This window comes from Bradysia coprophila, unplaced genomic scaffold (genome assembly GCF_014529535.1).
Source record: "Bradysia coprophila strain Holo2 unplaced genomic scaffold, BU_Bcop_v1 contig_70, whole genome shotgun sequence".
Taxonomy (NCBI): domain Eukaryota; kingdom Metazoa; phylum Arthropoda; class Insecta; order Diptera; family Sciaridae; genus Bradysia; species Bradysia coprophila.
In genome coordinates, this window is record NW_023503941.1 from 5061126 (window position 1) to 5088962 (window position 27837).

At 37.3% G+C, this 27837-nt stretch overlaps 2 long non-coding RNA genes across 2 annotated transcripts; one reads left to right on the top strand and one right to left on the bottom strand.

Moving 5' to 3' along the window:
- Positions 1–705: 705 nt before the first annotated feature.
- Positions 706–27837, top strand: LOC119083884. The gene is made up of 3 exons (XR_005088966.1): positions 706–741; positions 7559–7565; positions 27721–27837. It is a non-coding gene; the product is annotated as an uncharacterized LOC119083884 (long non-coding RNA).
- Positions 4264–4808, bottom strand: LOC119083886. The gene is made up of 2 exons (XR_005088968.1): positions 4534–4808; positions 4264–4482 (listed from the first exon to the last, which is right to left on the bottom strand). It is a non-coding gene; the product is annotated as an uncharacterized LOC119083886 (long non-coding RNA).

Consider the following 27837-nt stretch of genomic DNA (forward strand, 5'->3'; position numbering starts at 1 on the left):
GCAAAATATGTCGTATTTCAGTTGCGCGATGCACAAAAGGCTTTTTCAGCGAATGAGAGGTTTTCGAGCATGGGTCAAGTTTTGGCTTTCGTTTCTAAAAAATCGTGTTTCCGATGGAACGGACTTAGTTCTAAGTGAAGAAGATGGAACAAGTGTCGTTCCACAATACTCGAGTGAAATAAAAAAATGTTTGTTTTCAAGCCACATTTCATTTAATAATTTTTATTGGGATGAACACGAACAGTATGAGAAGCCAAACCGATGATGTTCTGTTCTATTTGTAAAATATAATTGGATATTCTCATTTACGAGAGACATTGTCTATTAAGAATTCGATTTTTTTTAGTTTTGATTGATGTTAACAGTTTTCCCAACGCATGCATTCCCCAAATGAGTTGTCATTCACGCCGTAAGCTACCCTTCCACAACTCACGCCACAACTACTGTTTCAATACCGAACAACTTTGCCGAAGAAACTAATTTCCCAGTGTGTCAAAAATTTGAATTTTAAGTGAGCGATTCGATGAAAAAGTGAACCGAAAAATACATTTCAACGCTTCAAAAATTAAGATTGGCTCACCTAGTTTGTGTATATTACGTAGGTGAAAGCACGGGGTTTCAGGGGGTTTCGAACATTTAGTTTTTTCATGTTGCAGATATTGCAGTGTCAAATTCTGTCCAAGATGTGACATATTTACAAGGTATTGGCCTTTTTCACAAAGTATAATCAGCGTAACCTTCGTAAAAAGAATCTTGAATCTGACAAGAGCACGTGTGCCAACGTGTAAAAAACAAATGTTCAAAACCCCCTGCTGAACCGTGGCGATCCTCTTGTCAAACGGACAGTACATAAACAACTTCCATCATTTATTGTATGATAACGCTACGTTAGAAAGACTTCCGCACTTTCCATTTTGAATTTCGACCGCACTTATGGCGTGAATTTTCACAAAGCTAACCGCAATGTTACAAAAATTATGGAGCTGTCACTGTTTGAGGTTAGCTTTGTGGAATTGACTCATTTGACACTATTTGAGAGACGAAACCATTATTTGACACTGATCTAAATATAGCTTTCCCAATTTTCCTTGATCGGTTTGCAAACAAAGGGAATGCAATGAAAACGGCTCTCCATCCGGGATTATAGAAATGGTATAGACTATTATGACGGGGAAATATTCTTTTGTACGAATTTTGGCGAGAATTAGCTTTTCTTTTGTGTAAACGTTTGACACCTCCCTCAAGTTCTTTGTTCAAACCGTTTGACAAGTGGATCGCCGCAGGGTTTGAGTGGGTTTTGATTTTTATAGGAAGGTTACGCAGACTACTTAGTGAAAAAGGACTTCACCTCGCACACAGATGTAAGACCTTGGACAGTATTTGATACTGCAATCTTAAAAAACTAAATTTCGAAACCACCTGAAACCCCGAGCTTCCACCTACGTAGTATACACATACTAGGCGAGCCAATCTTAATCTATTAGTGATCGAGAGAGACTATTTCAATGCAAGCACTGTTGACTATTTCATAGTCGTGGGTCGTCTCGACACCGGTCGATCTGAGGACGAAAAATAATCCAAAACAATTTTCATTGACCTGCATCTGGACGACACCAATTCGAAAACGAATACGATGACACTGATCGCATACATGATCATGCAAATGATTAACAGTCCATTAACTTGATCGATCGATAGTCGTTTCGGTTCAACTTGATCTTGATTTAGCTTGCTTACAGAATTCTTCCTAAAGTTGCTATTCCAAGCCGAAAGTAAGCCGCTGCTGATTAGCTTTTGAATTTGTTGATTCAATGGCCGCGTTAAGCATGAATGTTTACGCAGATAGATCGTATAGTAGACCATGCGAATGATTTCCTTGCATCGGAAAATCTTGTCGTTCGGATGCAAATAGGTGTAATAGTCGAAAATTTGGGTCATAAAAACGCCATCAAAGTCATCCTCTTGAAGTTTTGTCAGTTCACTAATGTTTCCACTGTAAATTTCTAATCTGCAAACGACTAACGTTTGTAACGTTTATGGCTAATAGTGTTGAGGAAACCGCCGAAAGATTTGCAATGTAGTTAAGCGTGAAAAATAGAGTTGCAAAGGAGTTGCCCGAAGAAAAATATTTACAAATCCAGTGGTCTCCCCACCATCGAAAATATATTTACCGATCTCGAATAGCTGGCACGGCATCGTATAATTCCTGGAAAAACGATCGTATCGCATAGACTTTAACGTTCGACTCAAAAATCTCATCCATTTGACTGAATGGACGATTTCTCTGATCGCCTCGCAAAAATCCGAACAACGTTCCCTGATAAGCGTTCCGAACCACCATTGCGAATACAATCCATATGATCAGCAAGGTCCGGGCAAAATTGCGTTTCGGTATTCGCGTCAACGAACCGCCGAAACAAATATTGACAGTGTTCAATAACGGTGCATCGTTCCGGTTACCAATGATGAATGCACGCCTCGTTCGTGTTATCGATTTCATGAAAACGATCGCCGATATCACGAACGCAAACAGTACGGACAAACAGAACCAGATTTTGTAGCGAAATGGGAAAAAAATCTTTTCCAATGACGAGAACTTTTTCCCCGGTGGTACGGCAAACTGCAGAGATCCATGGTGATACGGTGCACACATGTCGTACAATTGAAGCCGTTGCGGAGAGGCCACTAGTCCACCGATCGTCATATTCGCCGTATTGTCGGAAAGCTGCAATTTTGATTCAGTCGCAAACATTAATTACAGTGGCAGATATCAGGGGCCGAAAGCACCACGATAGTTATGCACGAAATTCACGACATAAGTGCGCCAAAAATTTAAGTATTTACAACTGACAGTTGAACAAAATACCGCTGACGTCATATTACAAATGTCAAAAACAAAGCTTTAAAATGATCAGCTATGCGATACGTTTTGAAATAGAAGGCGCACTTATGGCTTGAATTGCTCGTGTGCGTTCGGCCAAACAATGACCTCACCATGTGTAACGATGGTTTTAATGTGGATTGATTTTCGCTGGAGACCTCGTTTCTGATCTCCTTAATGACATTTTTCAATGACAACTTAACAATTGGCGTAAAATTCAAATGGTCCGCAATTACTCGCACTGTTTTACCATCTAAACCGTCCATGTGATGAGATCCATTATCGAACTGTGAATGGTTCAAGTAATACGGAAAAATGGTTCGAAAATTTCGTCTTCGCATACCTCAGTCAGAATCATGAATGGCCAGAATGAGTAGGTTGCCACGGTTACAGGACATTCATAGAAATTCCCTAGCTTAAGTGGAAACATCGAGGCATTATGAATGAAGTTACCATTGACGAAAATGTCCTGAACGACAGGCTTGACAATTTCGCAGTGCTCGACTGTGTATGGGTAATATGTGTAGAGATAGAGTTCCTCGGATTCTCTTACAGTTGACGCTAAAATGTGAACATTTGTTATGTACAATGCCCAACAGTTGCCTAGTATTCGGTTTATGGTCTCGTAGCTAGACTCAATGTTCGATTCAACTAGGACGATCGTATAGTATCCAGAATAGTCGAAAATTTCCGGTGACAATTGATCGTAAATTCGCCTGTAAGTCAGAGTAAAAAATATGAATTCTCTTCCTTGATTTGATTTACGGATTTAGCAAGAGTGTGAATGTAAGAGAAACACAAAAAAATATTTTATTGCCCGCCCCATGCGAAAGTTTATTATTAAATGACAGTTGGCCCCCTGCGAAAATGATTCATTAACAAGATTAATACTCTCGCTTCATTTTTCGCGAATTCCTTTGTGATAATCGACCTATGCATAAAGCAGACAATAAACCAGAGTACATTGGATGCTACTGCCTAATGGATCAATACGAAAACAACTTTGTGATACTCGCTAGCACACTCGTGTTTTGAGCAGTTTGCTTCAGTAACTGGTTTTCGACAATTGTAGTTGTATACGTCGCCTTCGGCTCGGATATATTAACTCTACTTTGGTCGTAAAGACAGCTACAGAGCTCAAATAAACCACTTGCGAGTTCGCCTTTATCACAAAACAATTACCTCCCTCAATGAATTACTTTCGCAGCATCCAAAGTAATGTGCTACATTTTACATCGTTGCGTATGTTGTACGCGCGTGTGCAAATAATGTGTATCCTTGGTATCTGGGATACCGGGAAATTTTTTGGCCGAAAACCGGGATACCGGGAAATCAACGAAAAAAAACGAATTAGCCGAAGGCGAATTTTTTTCTTTTTTCCATGAATCGGGAAGCCAGGGGTAATTGAAATTGATGGTAAATCATACTGACAGAGAAATCGAACTCACCGGGAAATCGAACTCACCGGGAAATTGAATTCACCGGGAAATCGAACTCACCGGGAAATTGAACTCACCGGGAAATCGAAGTTGATGAGAAATCATACTGACCGAGAAATCGAAATTGACGGGAAATCCAACTCACCGGGAAATTGAATTCACCTGGAAATCGAAATTGACGGGAAATCGTAATTGATGGGAGATCATACTGACCGGGAAATCGAACTCACCGGGAAATCGCAATAGACGGGAAATCGCAATAGATGGGAAATCGCAATAGACGGGAAATAAAAAAAACAGGAAATCGAAAAAAAGGGAAGTCGATAAAAACGGGCCATCAAAATAGACGAGAAATCAAACTTACAGGGAAATTGAAAAAAAAAAACAGGAAATCGATTAAAACGGGAAATCAAATCGAAATGGCTGAGAAGTCAGAAATAGAATGTTTTGAAATTATAAAATCGCAAAATTTTCTCACTCGCCCCGCTCGCGATTGTTCCCTTTCTTCTTAAATTTCACACGCGTTGAGTCCTGTCAAATATTTCACCGAGAACTCCGAAATAGAATGTACAAAATAGAAAATTGGAAAATTTTCTCGCTCGCTCCGCTCGCGATCAATTACTACCTTTTATCAAAAATTACATACGCTGAACGTCATAAATATAGGGTTATAGTCAGAGAGTAGAATATTTTCAAAGTATGACAGAAATAAGCTTGTACTTAATGCGAACAAATCGAAAGCCATTGTCATCGGGGCGAGTAATGTAGGTGCCATTTCAGTGGTCAGCATGAATGGAGTGGAGATTGGTTATTCGGCAACAGTGAAAAATTTGGGATTGATTATAAACTCTCAGTGTAAGTGGAATGATCATGTTGCTAAAATATCGCAGAGTCTACATTGGTCTTCGCAGCCTATGGCCTCAATCAAGGTCGACTCCTCTGCGGACACGTTGCACTCTGGCTAAAGCGCTTCTTTTACCGCATCTGGACTATTGCAGTGCTGTATTCTACTATGGACTGGATCATGAGTCGTGGAAGGTGCTGACTGCTTCGATTAAGTCAATAGTACGATATGTCTATGGTCTAAAGCGTTATGATAGCACTGAATCGTATGTGACTCGATTCCTAGGTTGCTCGTTTGACACTTTTTTTAAAATTCGGGCCATGGCGTTGTTGTACTGATTGATTGCATGGGACAACCGGCTTATCTGAATGAAATTCTTGTGCGTGGTCGGTCAACTCGGACGAAACAATTTGTTATTCCTCGAGCCGAACATGTGGTGGGAAAGCAGACTTTGTTTGTACAAGGAATCAACGATTGGAATTCAATACCAGTGAGGACGAGAATGGCTAGTTCGTTGAGCCTGTTTCGGAAGGAGTGTGTGGAATTTTTCAATGGTCAAAGTAGGCCAACGATATATGTGTGAGTGAGGACTTTTATCGGTTTAGTCTATTTTTGTGAGTGAGAGAACTCCGTAAATCAGATAACGTTGAGATGAAAGTTATGATACGAGACTAGTTGTATCCGGTTTTGAGTTGCTTTGTTCATGACAGACAAACGTTATGTTTTAATACTTTGTTTGTATAAATTATTATTAAGCAGTGAGGGTGGTGCCGATTCGGTGTTAAGGAATTTCGCGCCGCGTCATTCACAACTAGGCCCCACCTCTTGGGTGGGTCAGGTCCCTTGACTGGCTTTTTTTTCTATAATTCCAGCCTTAGTTTTCTAACCATTTTTAAATGAGGTGGTGTTTTTGAGATCACAAAATTAAAGTCACATGAAAAGGTGATGTCTCTTTTATTCAGAAAACAGCAGTCATCACATGCTTCATTTTACTCATATTTATTTAATTTCCTGAAGAAACAAAAAGAGCTATGAGTTGAAGGTCCAGCGAGCGATGTCTTACTCCTAAGTTGAGTCTCCTATATAGTCTACTAAAAGCGCTGAACAGGTGGCGCATTTCTTGCTTACCTCTTGAAAAAAAAACTCATGTGAATTACGGCTCTGGCAAAATTCACACTTGTGCAAACACTTTAGGAACGAAAAATTTCTTTTAAGAACGCGATTTCACGCAAAATTTGTCGTATATCGCAGATTACCAGTCCAATAAAGTCCAATGTTCGAATTTAACCACATGAATTACGATACTGGTCGAAAACACTTAATATTTTCAAATCTGCGATTTTCGAAGCCTCTGAGAATTACTCGAGTTATCGTGTTATCAAGCAAGCAAGATTGTTCTAGACTTCTAGATTGTTCGACCAGAAATCCAGATTCACTTACTCGTCGAATAATTTTTTTTTCTGGAAATCCGTTGCAAAAATGTCGCGGTAACAAGTTGTGTTTACAATTATACTCCAACCTCACTACTCCAATATTATCCATCTACGAACTTAAAATCGGGTAAAATTACTTAAGTTATCACGATAACAAGGAAAAGCGTCTGAGTATAATTTGGCGTATTTCCTGCCTACCTCTTGAAAAAATATAACTCGTGTCAATTACGGCCCTCGCTTCGCTCTGGCCACAAAGTTCACACTCGTTCAAACATTTTAGGAACGAAAAAAATTCTTTTAAGAATACGGATTTCCCGCAAAAATTGTCGTATATCCCAGATTACTAGTCCAATTAAATTCCAATGTTCGAGTTTAACCACATGAATTACGCTACTGGTCGAAATTGATTTTTGAAGCCTCTGAGAATTACTCGAGCTATCGGTTTCTCAAGCAAGCAAGCAAAAACTCTTTTGGGAAGTACTTCTTAATTGTTAGACCAGAAATCCAGAATTTCACTACTCGTCAAATAAGAAATTTTTCTGGAAATCCGTTGCAAAAATGTCGTGGTAAACAAGTTATGTTTACAATTACTCCAAACTCACTACTCCAATATCATTCTCTGTCAATTAAAACAAAAAAATTGAAAATCGGGTAAAAATTACTCAAGTTATCGCGCGGTAACAAGAGAAAGCGTCTGTGTAGAATTTCTCGCATCTCGTTGTTCGAACATTATCCATCTGCAAACTCAGCCTCAAGATTTTCAATCTTCGTCGATTAAGACAAAATCTTTGAAAATCGGATAAGAATTATGGAAGTTATCGCGGTAACAAGTAAAAAAATCTCTTGAGAATTACTCCCATCTCATTACTCCAATATTGCCCATCTACGAACTTAACCTCATGATTTTCATTCTCCGTCGATTAAAACCAAAATTTTGCAAATCGGTAAAGAATTACTCGAGCTATCGAGTCCACAAGGAAAAGCGTCTGTGTAGAATTTCTCCCATCTTGTTGTTCTAACATTATCCATCTGCAAACTCAACCTCAAGAATTTCAATCTTCGTCGAATAACACAAAAAATTTGAAAATCTGATAAGAATTAGGGAAGTTATCGCGGTAACAAGGAATAAAATTCTCTTGAGAATTACTCCCATTTCATTATCCCAATATTGCCCATCTACGAACTTAACCTCAAGATTTTCATTCTCCGTCGATTAAAACCAAAATTTTGTAAATCGGTAAAGAATTACTCGAGTTATCGAGTCCACAAGTGTACGGACGTTTTCTGTATTTAACGTTTTTTGCCAATGTAGAACATTTTCAAAATATCAAAGTGAACTTAGCGTTACGGACATTTAAGGGTATTTTCTTTCATAAGACCCTGACTTTCAGTCAAGGGAATAACCCACAAAGTTACATTTTCCTTATACAAAATGTGTCATTTTGTTAATTATTGTGAATGACGCGGCGCGAAATTCCTAGCAGCCGCCAATTCTGCTGTTGTTCTCTTACTTTTATTTTTATTCTTCTTCGTAAATTTTTCATGTGTTAATGTAGAGTGTAACGTCTTTTGTTTCCTTTTTTCTTTCTCTTCTTCTGTTTTTATCTTACTGTTGTGGGCCAACGAAATTATGCGCAAATTTTAGTATAAGGGTTACCCTTGCATAATGGGAAAATAAAATGATGAATGATGAATGAATAAATCGCTACAATTTTTCGCTCGCTCCGCTCACGATCGTTCAGTAACTTCTCAAATGTCGCGGGCCTATGCAGCCGGAATCATTAGGCAAGCACTACAATAGCTGAGAGTATGAAACAAAAAATATTATAAATCTGACATAAACAAATAAAGAAAACATTTGGAATGCGAGACTTTGGCTTTCGACGTTTTATAAAATAATTCATGTTTGTCACGACAGTACTTGATCAAACTTAATTGAAAAATAAAATAAATTTTACATTTACCGGGAAATGAGAAAATGTTTACCGGGAAATCAGAACTTTTATATCAGGAAATCTAGCTAAATTTTAAGGATACCGGGAAATTCGGGAAATCCGGTTTTGGATACCGGGAAAAAAACATTATTTGCACACGCGGTTGTACGCTCGACCAGGGAATATTGTCAGTGTCCTGATTGCGATGTGATTTTCCCCCATAAAAAAACGGAACGAGAGCTCTCCAACGACAACAAGATTGCGGAATTTTTTTAACAGTTTATGCAGCTCCGGATTCGGATGCAGTTTATGGGTATGAGTATGAGTATTATTTATGGTTCCGAATGGATGAGGATTGAGTTGATCTGAATCAAAATTTTGTTGACCTGAAATTTTCAGGTTGACCCATCGATCGTTCGAACTTTTCTTCGACAACAATCTCAAAAAACGTAAAACACATCAGGTCAACCTGAAACCTAATCTGAACCGGTCGAAGTGATTAGGTCCTTGAGGTTTCAGGAGTTTGGAACTGGACCTATCGTTTAGGTGATCTGCCACCAACAGTGGCCTCGACATATGTAAGGCCTAAAAAAAGGGGGGATAAGGGGTAGAGCTAGAATATCAGGCAACTGAAACTATGAATTATGTCACTGCTGAAAGGTAGTTGAAAATGTCAAATGTCATCCACAGAAAAGCCAACACAACCTCACTTTGAAAGAATTTGTTTAAATTGCGGTTATATTTGCTTCTGTTCTGTTCGGTGGTTGGCGGTCGGTTGTTTTCGGCTTGTCAAAATTCGATTTCATCACGGCAGTGTAAAGTAAACCAATCAGGAGCAGACGACGCAAATATACATTCAAAGAAGGGACGTAAATCCCGTTATAATCGTTTACGTATTCGTTTCATGTATTATAAGGCACATCGCGGAAGGAAACGCACTCACTAGCACCAAAATCAAAGACCTACTTATGCATTTAGGTCCCTCGTCAAATCGACTGCTCTTGCCTCGGTAACTTTACACTGCCGTGTTTTCATCATACGATTGAAACAGACCGTTGCTTTGATTCTTACCTGAAACCATCATAATTGTCAACCACAAACAAGTTGTAGGAACGTCGATGGTTCTGGTATGATGCCGTCGTGCAATTTTCAATTACGAAAGTGAGAAGAAGTTTCCCGCTTTCGGTTTGAACCAATTGATCAACCAATTCGCTGACCACTGCGTCTACTGCTACATCATAGCCCATTTTTATGAACAACGTAGTCGCTGTGTGATAGTAGAATTTCCGTAGAATTTTCTGCATTGCGTTCACAATGGACAGTGGTTTCGGTTCGAAGTAGTCGATACTCTCACTTGCTAAGACTTCCGATGTCACATAAAGAACGGTGACGGTAACACAGCAACAAATTATGTAATTCGAACGAGCCATGTCACTTCACTTTATATTTTCCCATCTATCTCAAACGACTGGCTGTGCATGCCGAATTTAAATGGAATGATGGCATTTTCGACAGACATAATTGCTACAACTGACAGTCCATTCATTACGTATTGCATGCAGACTGGGATATAACTTGCAATTTTCGTTTACATTGCAATACGATCCATTAAGATAAGGTTTAATTGAGCGAGGAAATTAATTGCAGGTGTTTGGGTAACAGTTCCCAATGTTGCATAACAGTAATGTGGTTGTGATTATTGGAATTAGCTCAAACCTCTGGGTCAGATCAGAGGTGCCGAATGGGCAGTCGAATCAACTTGTGTATCTCAAGTGAAAAGGGCGCATCTGATGATAGTAAGAAATATGTCGCTAAGTTTCACTAAATTTTGTGAATTTTCTTAGAGAAATTTGGCGAAATTTAGCGAAATATTTCTTGACATTTGGCCCTGACAGGAACAGATTGGTATTGATATACTGTTCTAATCATTCACTTATTTTTTTGTCATTTTGTCGTCAGCGATTTGATAAGTATCATGGCGCCACGTTAGTTTGGTGCCGTAACGCAAGTCCTAACATTCTGCAAAATTTGATTTAAAAAAAAGGAACATCATGTCCGGAGCGATAGCGGAGGACTTGACGCAGTCTAACTTCCAAAAAAAAGAACGAAGCTTTTTTTTTGAGACGCGGCAACTATATATAGGCGAGAATTTAACTTTCTTTTCTTTGACCTGTATCACCACAAATCCTATTCTATCTTATTTGCGCTTCAAATACGAGCAAAACGAGCTATCACTCGACTATGTAACTTTAAAATTGCCGGAGATACATCGTTTTGAAGTTGGTCATTTTGATAGAAAATGCACCAAATTAACGTTTTCCAAACAATCAAAATCTTTCAACTTACTTTGTATGTTTCTATCTGTCTATCTGTCTATCTATCGACGGTCGATCTCGGAAACTAGTCAGCCAATCTCCATGAAATTTTGCAGGAACCTCAGGGTGGGCATAGAAATGAAAATGTGATACGCCATTACCCCAGGAAAAACCAGAATTTTGTTTTATTGGCCTCGAAGTGGTTTCTGAGTGGTGTTTTCGAGGGTCGGGAACGCGTTTTCGGCTGTAGCTTAGCTGTATTGAAACCTACAGAGGCGTGCGACCCATCAAATGAACGGTATTCGTAACACGATTCGAACAAAAAAATAATTTAAAAAAATCGGGGCATATTCGTTTGAGCTAGAGTGATTAGAGTGACCAAATTTTGAGCTACTCGAGCGTAGGATGAAAGGACTAATATTTTTTTGGGTTATGAGAGATAGAGAATTACTTTCTTCGGCAAAGTCTCAGAGTTTTACGAGTAGAACAGAGGGGCATATGCGAAAAATGTCGAAAGTTGGAAATGGGTGGGTCAATTGGGGTTTTGGAGATATTTCTTGAATGGTGGCAGATAGAGAATTACTTTCTTCGTCAAATTTTCGATTTTCGTCAAATTTTCTGAATTTCGTCAAATTTTCGAATTTCGTCAAATTTTTGAATTTCGTCAAATTTCGTCAAATTTTCGAATTTCGTCAAATTTTCGATTTTCGTAAAAATTTTGAATTAAAACTGTAAACTGTTATAAAAAGCAGTGTTGACTACACTTCTAAAACGACTGATATTCCAACAAAAATCTCTTCGAGAACGTGTGACGCAGTCTTTGAAATACAATTTCTAAAATGAATGATATCGCTAGAGTTGACGCTTTCAGCTTCGTTACGCAAAAATTAAATTTTACACCCAATTTTAGTTCAAACAAGCTGGCTTAGGTTTTCTCATCATCTGCCAAATATTTTTACCAAAAAAAATTTGACTGGAAACAACCAAAATTTTACCAAAAAAATCTGCGTCGCATGTGGCAGATAAATTTTCTTGCTGGTCTGTTCCTGAACTGAAAATTTTGGTTGTTTCCAGTCAAATTTTTTTTGGTAAAAATATTTGGCAGATGATGAGAAAAACTAAGCCAGCTCGTTTGAACTAAAATTGGCTGTAAAATTTAATTTTTGCGTAACGAAGCTGAAAGCGTCAACTCTAGCGATATCATTCATTTTAGAAATTGTATTTCAAAGACTGCGTCACACTTTTCTCGAAGAGGTTTTTGTTGGGTACATACTAAGGAACATACACGAACTTTTTGCTCCTACTACCCCCTATTCATATTTTCGTATATGTATTTCATTCGTATGTGTATCCGTACGGTACGAGTCAAACGAGCTATCACACGTCATAATCGGTTAAGATTTAGCCGAGATACTCAATTTAAAACTTTCGAGGTTTGTGAGAAGAAACGGACTGTCAAAGGTAAATATACATCATTTTCATGACCTTGTAAACGTCAGACACGATCCCAACTGTCAGACAACGGGAAATTCACGTTTACTACAAAGCAAAAAAATTATCAAAAAATTTAAAGACAAAATAATGGATCACTATGCAAACGAATCACAAAGCAAGAAATGGGTCAATGCAAAATCTTCTTCAATCATGTCCAAAAATCGCAAAATCCATGTCACAAGTCATGACCTGCTGTACAGACATCTAGCTAAAATGAAAATTGTTGAATCACCGATTTGTCGCTTATGTCAAAATGAGGACCCGACTTCAGACCATTTATTGACATGTACTGGTTTATCGGCAGAAAGGAGCAAAACAATTGAAAACGACTACGAACTCTTTTCACGCCTCTATTGGTATGTCCGGAATATCCAATGATTATATTGTAATAACTAATAAAAAAAGCATAAAATAGAAAAATAAAAAAGACATGTCGAATGAATGAAACGAGCCAATAGTCTATCTAGCAAACAAACTATCAGCTCTCTGTGTCAAATTCACACCTTATTTCTTTGTATTCTACAAACACTATTCCACATTTTGACAGATTACGCTATAATTTACATGTGCTTGTAAAGGCTACTTGACGCTTGCACCACCTTAAAAAAAAGTAGTTTGATTGCTAGAGGGAGTGTTGAACGAGCGATTTGTAGACAGTTTACGTCAATTGATTGAGGTTAATGACAACTTAACGAAAAGTAAAGTTGACAAGTACAGTATAATGAAAATGATGTATAGAGACTATGATTCACTTGCGTTTCTATTTTTGCTCACGACAGATGGCTCGAACTTCTATTCCATTTTTTGTTTTTAACGAAGGAAGGAGACTACTCGTATATTTATCTTGGCGGAGTCTTTCGTCTTAGTTTAAGAAGTGACAATCGTACTAGTTTGCAGAACCCAGAACCCTATATGTTTCAATGTAAATTCAATCGAAAATGTGAGGAAGAAGTGATATCGCCCAAAAACCACTAACAATGGAAATGTGACGCAAGTTCTTTTATCCACTTTACTTACAAAAAGACTGATATCGGAGGGAAAACCGCTCACTGCTTAGATAGTATCTAATAGATACGGCAAAAAGTCAGAGGCGCCGACTTCTAGGTGGCAATGGGTGCGCGAGCACCCGACAAACGAGTTTGTTGGGTGCGTAGCACCCAATAAAATATTGATCAAATTAGTTAAAAACCGCATCATTTGTATGTGTGTGAAGTACCTGCGAACTTGAACCTGCGAATTCTACATTATAGTCCGGTCGTTGTGACAATCATTTTACATGACTTTCTACTGATGAAAGTTTAAAGAATTCGCAGGTTCAAATTCGCAGTTTCAAACCTGCCAAAAAACCAACGCAGGACCAACAGGGAAGTTGGAAGCTCTGGTTAAAAATTCGCAGGTTCCAAATGAAAATTAGGAGGTTTAGCTAGAAAAATCGCAGGTTCAAAACTAAAAATTGCGATATTGTAGCGCTCCCACAGTGTCCTACTTTCCTACTTTGTCGTTTTATTTCGAAATTTGTCCTACTTGTCCTACTGTCCTAAGTAGGACACTTCGAGGACTTTAATTAAGTATAACAATCAAGCGGATTTTATGCTCTAAAAGTAAATTAAAATCATTTTCAACGAAACTTCATATAATTATTGGCTTAGATTATCAGAAATGAAAGATATTCTTGGTCATTTTAAACATCCAGTTATTTCACGACTGACAAAAGCCACGCAAATGCTGTATTCAGCACAAACTTTCTGCATAATAAAGAGTCGATGCAAAGAACAACAGCTAGTCAAGGATGCTATTGATGCATATAAGCAACGCACCATGCAAATGCACGTCAAAATTACAGATACCACAACCGGACAGTGTCCAAAAAATCTTCATACAATTCACTTAAACTACAAAAAAGTAATCCCGGCAAAAACTCTTTCAGAGCAAAGTTGGACGCAGTCTACAGTCTATATGTGTGATAACTTCTAAAACAAGTGATATCGCTAGAGGTGACGCTGTCAGCGTCGTTACGCAAAATTGAATTTCACAGCCAATTAATTGAAATTAGCTGATCTAGTTTTCCAAACCATTCGCCAATTATTTTTTTTCAGAAAAAATTTTAACCAACAGAATTTTGACTGAAAAATTTTCAACAAAAAATTCTGCGTCGCATGTGGCAGATTAAATGTTCTCGTAGGTTTGTCCGTGAGCATCTGCCACTTTGCGACGCAGAATTTTTTGTTGAAAATTTTTCAGTCAAAATTCTGTTGGTTAAAATTTTTTCTGAAAAAAAAAATTGGCGAATGGTTTGGAAAACTAGATCAGCTAATTTCAATTAATTGGCTGTGAAATTCAATTTTGCGTAACGACGCTGACAGCGTCACCTCTAGCGATATCACTTGTTTTAGAAGTTATCACACATATAGACTGTAGACTGCGTCCAACTTTGCTCTGAAAGAGTTTTTGCCGGGATATCAGTCGTTTTAGAAGTTAAGTCGGAAGTTGACGAAAATTAGAGGTGTGTGCCGGTTTTAAAATAGTCGGCGGCGGTGCGCCGACTGGTAAGGGATCGGCGGCGGCTAAATTATTTCAGAACGGCACATTGACTTAGTGTCAAACTTCGAAAGAACTCAGCTGATTCGGTTATGCAGTGTTGCGAGTTTCGAACATTTTTCAGGTTATTTTTTTCGAATCAACTAGAGTGTTGCTAATTCTTGGGAATAAAAGAAATATTTCACTTACACAGTATTGGCTAAGGAAAGGTGTATAATTTGATTCTCACGTCTTACATTATTTGCGCATAATTACATCACACAAAAATGACTATTCGAAACTGGCAGCACTAACATCACCGACGACTAATTTTCGGAAGCACTGAGTATTCGGAACAGCTGTGATTTGTGAACTGTCAAATTTTGTTGATATACCGTTCGATTTGTCACAATTATTCTGGCGCGATCAATATTTTGATTCTGATATTTGTGTAGCTTTTGGCCATTGTGGACTAACCAAACATCTGCTATTTTTGCCAACTTTTTAGTGCATCATAATGGACCTTCATTGTAAGCTTCGATGGTATTTGGGTTGTTGTGTTGTAACATTTTGTGTTTGTTTGTTTAAGGTTACATTTTACCAAAAAAATCTGCGTCGCAAAGTGGCAAATGTTCAGGAACAGACCAGCAAGAAAATTTATCTGCCACATGCGACGCAGATTTTTTTGGTAAAATTTTGGTTGTTTCCAGTCAAATTTTTTTTTGGTAAAAATTATTTGGCAGATGATGAGAAAAACTAAGCCAGCTTGTTTGAACTAATTGGGTGTAAAATTTAATTTTTGCGTAACGAAGCTGAAAGCGTCAACTCTAGCGATATCATTCATTTTAGAAATTGTATTTCAAAGACTGCGTCACACTTTTCTCGAAGAGATTTTTGTTGGGATATCAGTCGTTTTAGAAGTGTAATCAACACTGCTTTTTATAACAGTTTACAGTTTTATGCGAAAATTTGACGAAATTCGAAAATTTGACGAAATTCGAAAATTTGACGAAATTCGAAAATTTGACGAAATTCGAAAATTTGACGAAATTCGAAAATTTGACGAAATTTGAAGAAATTCGAAAATTTGACGAAATTCGAAAATTTGACGAAATTTGACTAAATTCGAAAATTTGACGAAATTTGACGAAATTCGAAAATTTGACGAAATTTGACGAAATTCGAAAATTTGACGAAATTCGAAAATATGACGAAATTTGACGAAATTCGAAAATTTGACGAAATTCGAAAATTTGACGCGTCTCAAAAAAAATTCTTCGTTCTTTTTTTGGAAGTTAGACTGCGTCAAGTCCTCCGCTAACGCTCCGGACATGATTTTCATACAAACTTAGATACTGTCAATGTCACTTTTTTTTGGTGCATCTGCATGGTGCGTTGATATAAGGGTGTTATAAATATTCCCATAACTGTTTGTCTCCTGTCACTTTGTTTAGATCTTCAAAAATTCTAAGGTGAGAAGAGCTGATCTTGAACATAAGGACAAAAAAACGAAGGAAATATAAGGGAAATCGATAGATCGATTGGTCAGGAAATGGCAACGTTAAATGTGGCGGAAAAATTGTTGATCGACAGTAACAAATATTTGAGCAAAGTTGTAAATTCACGGCAGAGTAAATTAAACCAGGCAGGAGCGGCTCATTTTTAAAACGTCAAATAAGCAACAAATAAGGGACCTAATACACTGTATAAAAATGAACTCAAATGAACACTGACATGTAGGTTCAAAACTGGGAATTTTTTATTTCGCAGTTTTAAACCTGCGAATTTCTTATTTCGCAGTTTCACACCTGCGAATTTTTTATAATTCCTGAAATCACTAAAACTTCATGTAAAATGATCGTCACAACGACTGGAATATAATGTAGAATTCGCAGGTTTAAGTTCGCAGGTACTTCACAGACATATCATTTGTGAACCAACTTAGTTCGTCCGTGCCTGGAAAAATTTCGCCTGCGGCGCTTTACATATTATGGACTTAAATGTTGCACCCAACAACCAAAACAAAAGTCGGCGCCCCTGCAAAAAGTAATGAATAACAAATGGCAGATGATGAAGAGAATGAAAACAACTTCTTGAAAAATTGGTTATTGAAAAGCTTTCTTCCGTTTCAATTCCACTCTTTCAGGAGTTTCCCCTATTTTAACAATTTCCCTTACGGTAGTTTCCTCAACATCTGCCACTTGTGACGCAAAATTTTTTGGTTAAATTTTTTGTTGATAAAACTTTTGCGTACAAACGCACGACCGTCTGTGGTTTTTGACACAGTTGTTTGCCCTTTCCTCATCATCTGCCATTTGTGATACGTTTTGCGTATCAAAGCTGTAAGCGTCACCCCCTCTTCATGGAACAATCGTCACATGATAAATCATCGTTGATACTTGTCATCAAAAGAAATTTCCTCTCTGACTCTCATCGGGTAACAATTTGTTAACTGTGGTAATGTGACAGACCTTTCGACTATTTTGTGAGTGAGTGGTGGAATGATTTACGTCTTTGACTCATTATACCCGACTCGACTGATTTTTTTAAAACAAAATCTGGAAAATCCCAATATTAACTATCGTTTCCCTCTTGCATCTGTTCCATAGATATGTGCGTTACCGATACGTTAGGTAATAAAATTATGCCGGAACTGCGTCGTAAGTTAAACAAGTAAGTGGAGTGTAGAGATTTTTGCGGTATTTCCCACTTCCCTTTTTGATTTTACGATTGTCTTTTTACAATCTGAGCATTAGGCAATTGATACAAAGTGAGTGAAGCAAGTCAACGCGCTTCGTAGTTCACATATATTCTATATATCAACTTTATAGTCAACTACTTAGCAATTATTTGAGTTATAACATGCAAGCAAATTATTTCGTTAGTCGATGCGCAGCTATGAAGCAGTAAACATTGCAGTTTTGTTTATGGTATTGCAACCTAAGAGTAAGTATTGGCACTTGAGCTGCACTGTCGGAAGGCGTCACTGTCCTATAAAAAATGAGCAAATATCATGGGTTGTCATGTCTCTCACTTTTGGTAGTGTGTGTTTGTCCTTTTAGTCTTGATTTCCACTTCAAAAAACAACCACTCTGTTTTGCTTCCCTTTACACTTTAAACAATAGAGGCCTGGTTATAGCTAAACATAGGCTAAATTGAATGGTTTTTGTAAGTGGAAATCAAGGCTTAATTAAGTGGGCAAATTGGAACTGTCAAAAGTGTACGTCTATAAATGATGTATTCTGCGTACAATCGTACGAAATGTGTATCTTTATCGTACGAAATACCGGTCTAGGTATAATTTGTCTAAGGAATTGCAACATTGCAAAGAACATATCAAACAATCATGCGTTGTTCTTTCTGATATTTTTAAACCGACCGAAAAATGTCGACAATGAGTCAAGAAAAAAGTCCTAAAAATGAGGAAAAGTCACAAAATTCATAAGATTCCTACATCTCCCATTAAACGAATTACGTTAGCAATCGATTATAAACTCATTTTATCAATTAGAACAATACTCCCCCTAGCAAACAGTGAAACTCGAAGTGTATCTTATGAACCTTATTGTCTTCTACAGTTCCATAGCATTGCTTCTAGCATTAACATGGAACATATTTGCTGGTGGAGCGTAAGGGTTGCATTTCTTGCGTAGTTAAAACAGACAACACATTCAAGTGTACACGGTATCAAAATTTGGTGGCCGTTGTGTTGAAAAGATATAATCGAAAATCATCTAAAGTACAGCACTTAAAAAACGCCAGAGGGCACTCTTTTCAGTAAAGTTCTTTCTTTATTTTAAATGCGACAAAAAAGACTGCTCACAATTATGGCGCAGCCGGTAAAACATCGATCTTTTTGAAAAATTCAAAAATTAAAACCTACCGTCAATAAACATCATCAATCTTCCTCTTCCCTAATGTTCCCAAAATACAAGCAGCGTTACCACGTTGAATTGCGATGGAAATTCTTTGCAGAAGGTATTCTTTCGATTTTACCTCACCCGTTGCCTTTTTCATTAAAGAGCCCAATTTATCAATAAGTTTCTTCGTTTCCGGACCCATGCAACCTAAAGTCTCGAAAGCAAGTGGGGTTAGCAAATAGTTTTGTTTCAAAGAAACGTAATGGTTATGCTTATGTCTCTCTGCTTTTTCAGCAATGGACCGTGCTTTCTTTGATGAATCATTAATATATGATGCAGCCATGGTATCCCGGACGGTAACATCCCACAAGAGTGATCTCCCATGACTCCATGGTATCAAAGTCATACCGTCAGGTCTTTTACCATCATCTCTTGAAATACCTGGAGGCTGTACTATATTTGGAACACCTGCACTAGAGAAAGCATAAGCGAATATGTTATTCATAATATCATGTCTAACATATTTTCCTTCTGCGCATTTCACACAAGATAAACCATGCAATCCATCTTTTTCGACTGTTTTACCGCAAAGACATTTATGTTCCTCACATATTTGAGTGCCTAATCGAAGACCAACAGCAATTCTAGCAGAATTGTTATCCAGTAGTAATCCTAATTGACTCGATGGGATCACTTGCAACCACTTTGAAGATTCTTTAGTCGATGATGCAAGTAGTCTGGCACGAGTTTTCAGGTCACCATTTTCAAATAATTCATTAAATTGATTTTTGATCTTCGGGATGTCCCAATTCTTTTGTTCCTTTTTAAGAGTATCGTTTTCTGGAACAAATTCTTGAGGAATTTCATTAATTAATTGTACAATCTGTTCATCAATTACTCGTAAATCAAATCTTTGAAGAATCACGTCACACAAATCTGATGAAGAAAAGACTGACGACAAGTAAGCCGGTATTGCTAAATCCTCAACTTTCCTAATACCCATAACTCCGAAAGACAATGGAAGCGACGCTTGATCCCAAGAAAGGCCTTCTACCCTATTATTAGTAATCGACTCCAAAGCTGACCTAAAAACTTCGTCAACAGACCTCAGCTTATCCGGAAGCAAGTAAGCTCTAGAAGCGCGCATCAAATAACTGAACCTACAACTGCTCAAAGATTTCCTAAAAACACACAAAGCAGGATGTACGTCCATCAACTTCAATCGATCACACATCAATTTGATTGATTCAACCTTAGACGAAAACATCCTCTCTAAACCTGTCTCAAACACCGGCGAGCCTAACAACTCAAGGGTAGACTCATCCACCTTCTTAATACCCGGCAACAAAGCTGATATCTCAGCATACATACGAGATTCTTCATCATCAGTCGCATTGATAAAGAAAACCTCGCACTTCTTAGCATTAAGCCGCAAACCTGACACCTCACAAAAAGACAAAACTTTCTGAATATCATCTAACACTACAGACAACTCATCACCTATAGTACCGTCATCCAAATACCAACCATTAAACCGAGACAAAAGAGCATGCGTCATCTTCATGATACCTATACAAAAACCTGGCGGACCTAACGGATCTCCCTGCTGAAATCCTCTCTGAGACAACAGAGGATCACCAACAAAGTACAGATTCGACACGAGCCTATACGCTTGTTGCAGCAAAGGAAACAGCTCAGGGCAAACATCCCGCACTTCACCTAACATAAACTTCCTAAACAGCATATTGAACGCATTCTCAAAATCAAGCTTAACAAGAGCCATCGGCCTATCATGATCAGCTTTACAAAACTTACGCACTGAATGAACTAAAGCCTCCGCTCCTCCCTGAATACCGTAACCAAACTGAATTGGTTTCAGCTTCTCAACCAAAGATTCCCTAACCTTGAAATTCGATATCTTTCCCGCCATACGCCTCCAAACAAGACCAACCGCTATTGGTCTTACATCTGCTTCTCCCTTATTGAGAGCAGTCAAAGAAGCACCAAAAAAAACTTTCGCAACATCTTTTTCTACCTTACCCGACCTAATCACATCCACCAAAGAAGAAACAGCTTTAAGCAGACGACTCGCCGAATCACCACAAGTAAAAGATATAAGATCTTTTAAATGCCTCGGCCGCAACCCACCAACACCTCCTGACGAACTCAGAGGAAAGCTTCTAATAGCCTTAATAACCTCATCTACCGTCGTCAAACCTAAATCAATATACACTTTCACTTCTTCAAAAATCCCACCTGTATCCTCTGGGTGCTTAGCCCGTAACTTCACTGCCGTCTCAATCGTCTGAGGAGCCACAGACTCGTTAGAGCATAAAACTCTAATCGCACCACTAATATCTCCCTCGCTAACTTTTCTAGCAGCCGCCTTAACAACAACACTATCTTTATCCACAGGTTCCCTTTAGTTTCCAAAACATTATTCAACGTATCAGTAACATTGACACAATCTTTGAAAACCTTCAGATTAGACCTAATCACATTAACCCCATCAGTTCCCTTAGACTTACTACCCAGAACAATAAACGGAAACGCAATCAACCTCATCCAAGAATCAACGTCATTCTTCACCACTAAATCCTTTATCACCTTAGTTAGTTCCTGACATACAACAGTTCTAACAGACTTTTGTATCACACTCGTCAAAGGAACCGATAACCTACACTGATTAAGCAGCAATCCAAACTCTTGCGTAAAGCGTCCATGCCTCTTAATGTATGAAAATAGTAAGTCTCTAAAGACTAATATACTCTAGAGACTCGGAAATATGGAGACTCGGAGAAAATGGAAAATTCCAACCAGAGCTAACGTATTTCACTCGAGTTGATATGTCCTATTTCTCCTCGAGGTGAACACATACCTTTTCACAACGCAAGCGAGAAAATAGTCATTTTCTGACCTCAGCTGAAACTGCGGGAAAAATGAAAAAAGTGAAAAAAACAGAAAGGAACAATATTCCGACAACAACACTGTCGAAATGGAGTTTCCAACTTTTCTTCACTTGATTTCATACGTGAAAACAAAATGACAGTATATGTTCGGAATAACCACAGACGGCACCATCGATCCACCCTAACTAATTGTTCTCGTCTATGGCAAACTTTCGTGATACACTTGACCCATAAAAAACTTTCAATTTTTTATACCCACAAAATTCATGCAAAAAGTAAACAAATTTCGCTGCTTATCGGCCCATGCGTGCATTTTGTTCCGACAACAAACTGTTTTACATTTATGTTTGTTCGACTAAATTGGTAAAAACCGCATTCATATCACCCATTACTATCTGTTCATTATTCATTGTTCCACTGTTTAGGACACTTTCGTATGATAAATTATTCCATTTTACATGGAAGCACGTCATTCAAATTATCCGTCCCATTCCGTATTCATTACCCCTTTCCCCATTCAACCCACCGACCAATGCAATGTATACAACATTTATGTATATACCTACCTCGGAACTGTTCGATAAATTTCCATAAATTTATCCTTCAGAAAATCTGAACCGTCCAGTTGTTTCGATGAATTTCAATAGATCACATCGCCGTCGTCGGTGTCATATTGACTCAATAATAAAATTCGTTTTGCTTGTCGTCTGTAAATACCGCAAGTGAACCGAATCGCATTTTCTGCTAAGCCGGGCGATTGTTGTCTTTTTCGGACAACGGGGATCTCTTGATCTCTTGATTGTCAATTGGTGGAAAACGAAAATTAATCTTCAAGTGACTCAAAAGTGAAAAATTTAATCGATTTTATTGACTGAATTTCTGATGATTTCTGGCTACATATTTTTGTGAATGAAATATTGTTACAGTTACTGGTACTGTGTTGATATGGAAAACGCTAGTGCGATGTTCGTTATTTGTGTATGAAACCTATAATGGTAACCAATGGTAACGATTGATCCACAACGGAATATTTGTGGAATTTCTGATTGAATTGTTATTGTTACCAATATTTGTTTGGTATGTTGGACCCGCAATGGAAAATTTGTTCGTCATTTTGCCGCCTTGTTTTGACGAATCTTATATGTGGGGGAGGGGGTGGACGGAAAATCTGTTCTCATTAATGAGAGACCTGCTGCATTATTGCAATTGTATTAGGACAGGTGTGAAACGCACAGTTTTATTTACCGAGCAAGAAATCCATATGTTTTGGAGGATGGATTGTTTACTATGGAACATTTCTTTTATCATGGAACCATTATAAGAATTACTTTACGTCTAAGGTTTACGTAAATCAACGAAATTGTCGCATCATACATTTTTGGTACTACCACCTTCACCACCAGTATATGCGTCGCACATTTGAGTTATAGATTCAATCATTTTCATCAATTTCGACCCTAGAAAATAGTATAAAACGTCACAATCTGTTAGAAACAAACATCATCACGTGCGTCATCGTAAGCTTATCATTTAACTCTTTTGTTATCAAAATTTTGAAAAGACCGACGTTTGTTTCTTACACTTATTCTCTTCCAAAATATGTGAATTTCTTGCTTGGGACTAAACCCAATCTAAACCTATCTTGCCCGTTTCTCTTCTATGTATTAATTGAAAAGTATAAGCTGAAGGCAAGTTGCGACCAATCAACACACTAATCGTCTTTTCCGCCTCTTTATACATTCATTCCTGGACCCAATACCACACAGGGGTTAGAAGTTTGAATTTTGGCCAACCGTTCATTCTTCATTCATTCGTCGTTTCATTCTTCCTTCGTTGTTTCAGCGTCGGTTCTCATAAAGCTCCAACAAAAATTCTAAATTCACGCTAACAACAACAGAAAACAACAAAAAGGCCAAATTTTAGGTCCAAGTAAAGTCAGATTCGCGTAAAAACGAAAACTAGAACAAATCGTCCGAGTCTTTTCTTTCCCTAGAGTACCTAAAAACACCGTTTCGTCCCGCTAGTTTCAATAACTAGCCACTGGTCAGTTCGTATTTAATTTTAAGAACATTTGGGCTAAATGATTTAGCTGTTTGTTCCTTTAACATACATTTCTGACAAAGTAGGAGGCTTCCTGTTGTGGGACAGATTTAAATGAAAAGTCACGTTCAAACCAGGTGTAAAAATTCAAAATATGTTAAATGGAGTGAAAGATAAAGAAAACAAAGAAGCTACCTGTCTCGTTTTGTTCGAATACTTATAGAAGTATTTTTCGGTGAAATCTAAGCAGAAAACTCTTGTCAACGTTTGTTCTGAAATTTGCTTTAACGACTACACTATGCGGGAGTTTATAATGTTCCCTGCAATTCGTTTGACGATATATACATCGGCGAATCAAAAAATAGTATGAAAATGATGTAGAAGATCACAAAGGCCGACGTTACGAATACAATAAATTGAAGAAGGTTTGGCCATTCAAGTACAAAAAAGGTCCATTAATTAACGTCGACCATCGATATAATATTAGGTAGATAGTAGATAAGTAAATGTCAAAGCAACTTTATGCGGAAACATCACATGGATGTATGTGTAACGTAACTTACGTTTTGAGAAAGCGCGCAAAATATTGTCATAAAGTCGGAGCATTATAATTTGATCGATTCTACTCATTTAATTCAGTTTTAAATAATTGTAGTTTTCGAAGAAATCATTTCGAAAACATTACAGTATAAAAGCTTAGACACGTGCATTTGAACGGATTACACGCAGGTATACCGCTCTAATGCGCATGTGTAAGCTTTTATACTGTAATGTTTTTGAAATGATTACTTCGAAAACTACAATTATTTAAAAATGAATAGAATCGATCAAATTATAATGCTTCAACTTTACAAATATTTGAAAATAATTGAAACTCTGCATTTCTCAATTTCCTTTTTCTCTTCGTTTTGTGTTGTGATTCGTATTTTTTGCACTTGTATGTGTGCTACATTTCCGAAATTTCGTTCTTCTTGTCTCATTATCTACAGTATATTATATCGATGACGTCGACAGAGGTCTTATTCTCAGCAATGCATGGATACCAACAATACCGAAACTAGCAGATATCACACAGCCACCAATACAAATTCAACAAATAACATAGCCACACACACAATATAACAAATCAAGTGAAGAAACCAAATACAATATATATTAGTTCCCTGACAAAGTCTACTGATTGTAGTCGAAAGCTTGGAGAAATAAATTAAATTAAATTCTAAAACCACGCATTCCAATTATTACACAATGAAGTAAAGTAGCTGTGATATTTCCACAACTTTGTGAAAGAGCAAAACTATCTCTAGCGCCGAAGCTGAGAGCCTTGGAAAATTTTTATTCATTTTCATAAACCTAAATTTGTATCTGAATATGAAACAAATTCCACCCATGGAGTGGCTTCAGTGGCTTCTATTATTAACAAAAGTTATCCTAATCTATTGTTGACAAAGTGTTGAATTGCTTTGACTTGATCAAAATTGTTGAAAAAATTTCTTTTATTCAACGAAGTACGAAGCGCGAACGAAACGTGTTACCGTTTACGATTCCTGACGAAACGTTTTACCGTTTACAATCATAGAGCGGACGAACAACAGGACAAAACAATGCTGATTTCGGCGTATCACGCCATCATCAGTGCACCTACACGGAAAATTCGGCAAATTCGACATTTGTTGTGTGCTGCATATATTTGCTGCAGACTGAATAATGTTCCCGTGTGTTGTATTACAATAAACATGTAATATGAATATTTTCAAAATATAGTTCCGGCAACAATATTATTCAGCTCGTAGGAATATTGTGAGGTTCCCAGGTATATATTTGCTGTGTGCTGAATTATATCTTCAAATTAGGTGTGGGATGTATTACTTAACTTTACCTGCATGCCGAATATTGACTAAATGGTACTATCGAACTATACCTGCATGCTGAATATTGACTAAATGAATAAAGTCGTCTGTATTTAGAATGGACTATGCAACAATAAATTTATTGTTTTAATGAAATAAAAGGAAGATCTCAAGAACATACGCATAAAGATGATTATCAAATCTAATTTTATTCCTTCATTTAAAGTTGTTTCTATTTTTACCGAATTAATATGCAATGATAATGTTACATTTATGTATTACAATAGAAATTTTGACGAACGAACTTTTAAATCCATTTTCGGTGTTAAAGGCTTTTGAAATGTTAACAGAAATAGTTGGTGGTATAGATCAGTGTCAAATAGCGGTATCTTCTCTCAAAATGTGTCAAATGAGTTGTCAATTTCACAAAGCTAACCTCAAAAGATGTTTCGTTCACAAAGCCGCCGCTTGAAATGTATGAAAATTTATGTGGCGTCTTACCATCCAATACTTTTTTTGTTCGATTTGCGGTTAGCTTTGTGAAATTGACAACTTATTTGACAGCTCAAACGACATTGACAATGATCTATTCAGCAATAAATGATGGAATTTGTTTATGTACTGTCCGTTTGACAAGAGGATCGCCACGGTTCAGCAGGGGGTTTTGAACATTTGTTTTTTACACGTTCGCACACGTGCTCTTGTCAGATTCAAGATTCTTTTTACGAAGGTTACGCTGATTATACTTTGTGAAAAAGGCCAATACCTTGCAAATATGTCACATCTTGGACAGAATTTGACACTGCAATATCTGCAACATGAAAAAACTAAATGTTCGAAACCCCCTGAAACCCCGTGCTTCCACCTACGTAATATACACAAACTAGGTGAGCCAATCTTAATTTATTAATTCGCGTAATAGATGCTCACTATTAATGTGAACAGTTTTTTTGTAGAACGATTGAAAAAACCTCTAATTCAGAACCAGGCTCAGAATTAAAATAATAATATCCGATGACATTGCTTAGTGGGGAGAACTACTACATTTCATAGAAAATAAATTCAATTAAATGTTGTTGCATAACCCATTCTAAATACGGACGACTTTATTCATTTAGTCAATATTCAGCATGCAGGTATAAATATGCCTGTGTGCTGCATAAAGCAAAGTAACAACGGTTCGAAATAAGACTGCCACTATATGCAAGCAGTATAGCAGCAGTGGTAAAGTCGTTGGCAGTCAGAAACTGAGGTTAAGCATCGATGGTCGCGGTCCGTACTTGGGTGGGTGACCGGAAAAAACGTAAGCAAAAAAAAAATCTGTTAGCAATTTAATATGATGAATTTAAATATAAATCTACGGCTAATAACAAATAATAATAATAAAATTGAAAAAAAAAAAAATTTGAAAAAGTTTTTTTGTTTATTTTTTGCTAACGCAAATAAAATTGATAAAGTTAATTAAATCAATTTCTTCTATTAAACGATAAATTAGGTTGTTTATTGAATTGAAAAAAATGGCGTTATTTTATATTATAAAACAGGCATACAGCTAAGACCTGCACGCTGAAAAATAATATCCAGCACACAACAACAATATTCATTAGGCGGGCATTGTATGATCCTCAGATCAATATGCAGCACACAACTAATGTTCTATAATCGTGAAGCTGTTCCCGATTTCTTCGTCTGGGGTGCATATATGAGTTTTCCGTGTATGTCTGACTATGTGCATATCAGCACGACACAAACTGAAGTGAGCAATCGCTTCAATTGTACGAGCATTATATACACTTTTCAGTCATTTGTTAAAACTCTTTGTTTTTTGTGCTATATCTCTCACATACAGCTTTTGTGGATCTCTCACATCCGACAATTTGTTTTTTGGTAATAAATAAATTGTCACTAAAACCGAGCATAGTATGGCAGCAGTGGCGCCACCCACAGCTGCGATGCCAAACTTCAAAAAGCATCGATACAATTATTAATAAACTTGTGTCAATGTTGAATTACTGACCAAGCAATACAACAATTTTATTAATAATCCTAATATGTTGATTGTTGTTTTTCTCAATTTTTCGATCCAATGTTTGTAAACAATAAAACACGAAAACACGAAATCCTAATCTATTTAACCATAACCATGTAAACTGGCCTGATTCAGGAGAAACTGTCATTTAAGATAATCGTGACCACCCAATTAGAATATCTTGAAATTGTCAACAATGTGTGGCAACGTATAAAAAACAAAATTCAAAACCCACCAGAAACCGGTGGCGATCCACTTGTCAACGGAAAATACATAAACAAATTCCTTAATC